The 6,843-nt window shown below is 49.2% G+C and overlaps 1 protein-coding gene across 1 annotated transcript in view; it reads left to right on the top strand.

Moving 5' to 3' along the window:
• Fzd6 (frizzled class receptor 6) overlaps positions 1 to 6,843 on the top strand; it is a 23,437-nt gene that overhangs the window by 9,523 nt on the left and 7,071 nt on the right. The window lies entirely within an intron of this gene.

The raw sequence follows: 6,843 nt of genomic DNA, 5'->3' as shown, positions 1-6,843 counted from the left end.
TTTTTTTTTTTTTTTTTGTACCAGGGATCGAACTCAGGACCTTGCCCTTGCCAGGCAGGCTTGATGCCACTGAACCACATCCCCAGCCCCCTAATTTCTTTCTTGGTAGGTTAATTATTGATGTACAGGAATGCTATTGGTTTTTGTGTGTTGATTTTATATTTTGCTACTTTTCTGAATTTATGTATTAGCTCTAAGAATCTTTTGTTGTAGTTTTTTGGGTCTTCTATGTAAAGGGTTATATCATCTGCAATAAGGATAGTTTGACTTCTTCCCTTGTTGTACGCATCCCTTTCCTTCTCTAGACTGGTTACTCTGGCTACACTTTCAAGCACTGTATTGAACTGGAGTGGTGACAGTGGTGGGCATCTTTGTCTTCTTGTTCCTGGTTTTAGAGGAAAAGCTTTTAGTTTTTCTCCACTGGTGTTTGCAATAGATTTGTCATAAATGACCATTTCCACTATTGTGCTTTTGTATGTGAATGCTGAAAGACTTAACAGCCTTTCCTGTTAGACATGGTTGGTCAACTCTGTCTGCCCTAGAGCTGTTTTTACTCCAGCCACTCCCAGTTTCCATGTCGCTGTGTGCACCCTGAGTCAAGGCTTCCTCTGCCTAGCTTCATAGCCTGTGGGTTTGTGAGGTGCCTCCTCTGCTCTAGAGGCCCCTCCGTCTGTGTACTCCGGGCTGTGGCAGCCATCTTCTGAGGCATGTCTCTGATCGCTTGGATAGATGGGGAAGGCAAACCGAAGCCTGAGTTTCATGTTGGATGTAGGCAGTGAGGTGGGGTGGAGATCAAGCTGGACAGACCCAACTTCCCCTGAAAGCTACGCACAAGTGGCCTGGCTTCGCGACTTGGAGGGCAGGACCCTCGTGTTCTTCCCAGCCTGACCTTAAACTTCTCAGGGGATCTGTGTCCAGCCTGCATCTTCTCTGCAGCTGTCTCTGTGGCCATCTCTCACCCAGTCACTGTGGGAGGGCGACCGTAGAAACCTTGAAGTATAGTTGTTCCTTGGCTCAGTTTTAAACAATTCACCCCTTTCCAGAATGGCTCTTGACTCTCTCAAGTATGGCGGTGCTGCACTGGATGCCTTTTCCAGCTCTACCCTGCCATGTGGAAGGAATCACTTTCAGAGTAAAACCCCATGCTGTTTTGCACTTTACAGTAGCCAGGGGCTTCCTTGAGGCTGGTGCTGCTGGCTGGGTCCACTGATTCTCCTGGAGCTGCTGACCCTTCCTGACGTCCTTGAATCTGAGGAGACAGGTTCTCTCCCTGGAGCCGGGTGAGCTCTCCAGGCTGCTTTGTTCTTTTCTCAGCACCGTGCTGCATTTCTCCAGCTTCTCTAGTTTCTAGCTCTCCCATCAGCTCCTCCCAGATTCCGAGATCCACTTCTTTTCTCTGCACCAAGTTGGGGTGTTTGGGTTCCAGGTCTGGGAAAGGCTGTGTTGTGCTGCCAGGCTCTACCCTGCCATTTTTAACCCTCTGTCTCCTACTTTTATTGTTTTAAAAAATAACTGGCACAAATAAAAAATGACAGGGTTTCTGAGACTAGAGTTGGTTTTTCGACTTCAGAAGGCTTTGGCTTTTTTAGTCCTTGTGCTCTCCCTCACACCTTGAATCAAGAATTCAGAGATGCTGATCTACCATTCTCTTAACCAAACAGTGCCATCAGATGCCCTCGCCTCACACCACAACCTTTGAATCCCGCGTGCTCTTCATTCTAATTTCTGGTCCTCGGTGGCAGCCTCTCGTTTGCCCTCCCAGAGCCTTGTCTTCCCTTGGAGCGTCATTCTAAGATGTACTTAAAGTTCACAAGATTAGAAGGGTAACTTAGTTCCCTGCTTTGCTTCTAAATGTATGTGTTGCCATGTTTTCATCTTGAAATACTAAAAGGTGAGTCTAGAAACCTAATTCCAGAATCAGCTGTTTTTCCAAGCTCCCAGACAAACCCATTCTGGTGTAATTTCTGTGCTAGTCAGGCTTCTCAGCTGTAAAGAGAAACCACCTGTAGCTAGTTTTGGCAGAACTGGGTGGACACTGGTCAGCTTGTAGAATTCAGGGAGAGGCTGGAGAAAGCTCCAGAATACACAGAGGGGCAGTGGGACCAGCTTGTCACCAGCGTCGGTACCACTGGACATGTCCTGACCCGCTGCCATTGCACATGGATTTGGTTCGGCAGCGATGATTGTGGCAGCTCCCTCAGGTGACCCGATTGTGTCTGTCCTCTTGCCGGGCCTGTAACTGCTGGCAAGTGGCAAAAAATCTTCTCACTAGAGCCCAGTGCATGACGGTGACTCGTGCAGGAGGAAGAGAAATGCCATCGCAGTATCTGTGGTTGTTTTGAGATCTGTCCCTGGCCCTGCTATTCCAGTCTGTTACCTCTTCATAAGCTCCTGGGTTGTGGCTGGATGTCAGTGTTCTTAGAGAGCACCCAGTCGTTCATGGCGCTCATCTCCCTGAACAGTCTGAGGGCCAGAGCCAGAGTGAGTCTGCCAAAGGCAGCAGTGGCCCCTAAAGAGTGCGTAGGATGTGGCTAAAGTGACTCTACCAGCATCACGTCCAGCTCGGGTTTATACGAAACGCTCCGTGTGTTTTGCTTCTCATCTGTTTACCTTACTGTTCAGCTCCGGCTGTTTTCTGGAAGAGTTGTGAACGGCCTTCTCAGTTTCCCTTTCCTTCTTTATCTTTGCCAGTACTAATATTACACATTACTTCTAGGGATTTCTGCAAGCACTGACCACATCCTTGAAGGAGGTTTTTGTTTCTCTAAATATTAAAACTAATAATCTTGACTGTTCGGTCATCACTGAATGGTAGCATCTCAAAAACATTACTGATACTTTTCATTGTGATTAGTTATTGGGTGAGACTCTTGGAGAATACAGCCTAAAAATGAGAAATTCAGAAGATAGAGCTTTTGTAGAAGGGAGGCGCCCAAGAGGTGGGAGGTAGGGAAAAATGAAGATGTGTTCTGGACATGTACCTGCTCCCCACGATGAATGGAATCATTCTGCATTGCGAACATAGACTCATAGGAATGAAAGCGAGAAACCTTTCGGGGCCTGGGTCACTTGGAGATCTGAAGAAGTTTCCCCCAGGGGAAAGAAAGGGTGCAGACTACAGAGACCAGGGTGATTGAGTGTTTGCTTATTCCACGAGTTTGCCTGGCACTTCCTGTGCTAATACGAGTGGAATTCGAAGAGTAAAACTAAGGACACGAGAAATGTCACAGTGAGTCAGGTTAGAAGTCTTTGTGTCTGAAGTTCTGGTTCTCGAGAATAGGGCCTGGAACGTTTTGTGGAAGAGCACGAATGATCCCCAGCAAGATTTTTAGTTCAGGAGATGGGCAGGTATAACCCACCTAGTGTGTTTTCAACTGATTGATTGTTTTTAAGTTATTCGTTCCACGTTACCTGTGCTTCAGGGGCTCATGCCTTTAGCCCCAGATTTTATTGTCTTTGATACACGGCCTCTGAAAGTTTATTTTTTCACACTGGAGAATTTCATGTAGCAGCTTCCCTATTTTGACGTCTTGTCTCCTCGTCCTTGTTGGCATGTTTACCTGTTTTGTGCTTTGGGAAAGGCAATTTGAAGGGAGAATTACATGCAGTGTGGTGTGAAGGTTCAAGAGCACATATTCTGGGGTCACATGGACCCAGGTTCATTTCCTGCCTGTCTTAGTCACTCTCTTGTCACTGAGACATAATACCTGATGCTCACATTTTAAAGGGAAGAGGTTTACTTTGGCTCGCAGGTTGTAGAGGTTTCAGTCCAGAGTTGGCTGGCTCCAAGGTGGGTGGCAGAGGCGAGGAGAAACAATCCATGGCAGGGCAGCAGGAAGCAGAGAGATCGAGGGAGGAGGGAGGGCAGGAGCTAGCGCCTGCCAGGCCACACCCCAGTGACCACCTCCTCCACCAGGCGTCACCTCCCATCACACTCCGGTGGACAACTCAGGGGTGAGTATCACACACCGCAATCCCGACCACCTCCCCACAGCCCTGCCTCTGAGTGAGTGAGGCTCTGGGGGATGTCGGGGTATGAGCCGTAACGCTGCTGTACTACTTTTGTGATCGCGAGGAGGGTGGAGACTAGAATGTCTGCTTTGCAGGGCTGTCATCAGGCACATGGAACATGAAGAAGCACAGTGCAGGGCCTGGGATTTAACTCAGTGGTTCCGCTGCCTGCTTTGCAAGTGTAAGGTCCTGAGTTTGATCCCTGGTACCAATCAATCAATCAATCAATCAATAAATAAATAAATAAAATAATAAATAAATAATAAATAAGCAAGCACAGTGCTGACTAAAGTGGGGCCCTGATCTGTCACTAGTAGCTTCGGTAATGTAAAAGCAGCATCTAATCCTGGGTGGATTTTGGAATTTCGGTAACAGTCCCTAATAAGAAGCCAGGCACAATGGGTGCATACCTGTAATTGCAGGTATTCAGAAGATTAAAGCAGGAAAACAGAAAGTTTGAGGCCAGCCTGGGAAATTTAGTGAGAGCTGGTCTCAAAGTCGAAAGGGCTAAGGGTGCATCTCAGTGATGGAGTGCTCACCTCGCGTGCACGAGGCCCTGGGTCTGATCCCCAGCCCCACAGATAACAATAACACTAATAGTGTTTGATAAGAAATTGGCTTCTGCTTTCTCTCTTGTAATCTGAGGGTTTGGATTAGATCAGGGAATTTCAGTCAGGGAGGAAGGGACGTCAGAGGCTTCTGGGCAGGGCCGGCTTCCTTCTCTGCAGAGCCGTATGGATCTGTGTGCCAGCCTCCTCAGTAACCTCCCATGTAAAGAAAATGTTTCTAGCAAAATGTGTGCACGTGTGCGTGTGCGCACACACACACACACACACACTGAGAAAAATCAACTTACAGATCTCTCGGGTCCCTTCTAAGACTACAGTCCTTGAAGTCCATCAGTCTGTCGCAGGACTTAGAAGTCAGTGCCCGGCTGGCTTCCCTGGTTGGTCAGTGGTTGTTAGTTACTTTTATTCGTCCATGTTCGCAGTCACAATGTTCCATCCCCTGTGAGGAGCGGGCTGTGCACACCACGCGCCATCCCCGCCCCTCCCTCCCCTCCCTCCGTCTCGGCCCCTCCCACTTGGGGAAGGTCCGTCCCCTACCTCCTATTCTTGTTCTTTCATTTTGCTCTTTATTTATATTTTGGGTTTCTCATAAAAGAATCTCTCGATACTTAGGCTTGTGCATCTGATTCACTTTATTTAACATTATAGTCTCAAGATGCACCTCTTTTCCTACAGATGACTCAAGTTTATCTTTGTTCATGGCAGAGTAGAGGAATGAATTTTAGTTTTTATCTTTAAATATTTTTATCTCTATTTTTAAAAAAATTAAAAATGGTTTATTAATACATGTTTGTGATACATAATGGTTATATTCTCACGGGGTATTGGTATATTTTACACCACAATTGACCTTTTTTACTTCCCCTTCCTGCCTCGCCCTCTCCTGGGGACTACGCCTGCAGTCAAGCTCCAGGCCCTGCCTGCCCAGTGTATGACGCTGGCCTGAGAAATAAGTGCACTAAGAGGCAGAACTAAGAGAGAAAGCGGGGCCAGGAGGACCAGTACAGGTACAGCCTATGAAGGCGCTGGCCAGTCCCAGGCGCTGACTTTTACTGGCAATCAGTAAAGGCAACTTGTGGTTTCTATGCAAATGAGTGTGTTCAGAAAGGACAAGACAAAGCCTTCCTGAATCAGGAACAGAACGGAGAGAATATGCGGTTGTAATTAGAACGCCGTCCTTCAGTCTGGAGGTTGCCGTTGTGAACGGAATCTAGGTGCGAGTTCCTCTGACCTCGGCACGTAGGCTTCGGCCGGACTCACTTCTGTAAACAGCCAGTTGTGGGGCTCGCTCTTCACAGCCTGCTTGGGCATGATCAGTATCACCGTCCTCTGCCTGGAGGGGTGAATAGAGGAGAGTGGCCCAGAGAGAACTTGGAGACTGCGGGTCTAGGAGGTACACAGCCTCCCAGGAGTTGGGGACGACTTCAGAATGGATTAAAGGATGGCACCGGAGGGTGGGAGGTTGACGTGGGAATCAGCAAGATAGGGAAGTGGGGTGTCCTGGGGGATTTCTGGTGGTCCAGGTGGGGGCGTCGTGGCTCCCGCTGGGCGGTGACGGTGAGGGACCGCCCTGTGTGGAATGTGTGTTCGGGAGCCGCGGAGAGAGTAGCTGTGGGGAAGAGAGAAGCAAGGAAGAGATCTGCACGGTCTTGGTCTGCACAACTCGGCGGACGGTGGCGTCGTCACTCGCTGAGATCAGGAGACCGAGCAGTGTGTGGGGCCCTGGTCAGGCGGACTGAGTTGTGTTAGGTATGTAGGGCTTGAGATGCTGCTGAGCCCCATGTCCAGAGCAGATGGAGAGAGTGGGCGGCTGGGATGCCAGGTGAGGGCTGGGGCAAGCTCTGGGCCACGGAAACGCCACGTGGAGCGAACAACGGCCACTGCAAATGGGGAACGAGAGAGAATCAGGAAAGGGCCGGCCCCAGAGAGGGGCCGAGACCCGGGGAAATCCGTATCTGAGAAGACAGACAGAAAAGGTGCCAGGAAGGAGGGACGCACTGGACAACTGCCGTGGACTGCGCAGAATGAAGACTCGGCGTTCGCAGCGGGCTCAGTGGTGCCCAGGGTATGGCCACGTGCCAGCGGCTCGCCGGCATAACCCAGGCCCTCTGGAGACGGCGGGTTGCGAAGGGTCCTAAGTCTCACAGTAAAGAAAGTTACGCCAGGGCCCGGGATTTAGCTCAGTGGTTCTGGCGCCTGCCTCTCAAGCACAAGGACCCAAGTTTGATCCCCAGTACCAAAAAAAAAAAAAAAAAAAAAAAAA

The sequence above is a fragment of the Fukomys damarensis genome, unplaced genomic scaffold (assembly GCF_012274545.1).
Source record: "Fukomys damarensis isolate Sample0158 unplaced genomic scaffold, DMR_v1.0_HiC HiC_scaffold_5, whole genome shotgun sequence".
Lineage (NCBI taxonomy): Eukaryota > Metazoa > Chordata > Mammalia > Rodentia > Bathyergidae > Fukomys > Fukomys damarensis.
Note: the sequence above shows the minus strand (reverse complement) of the source record. Positions and strands in the feature narration are given on the sequence as shown.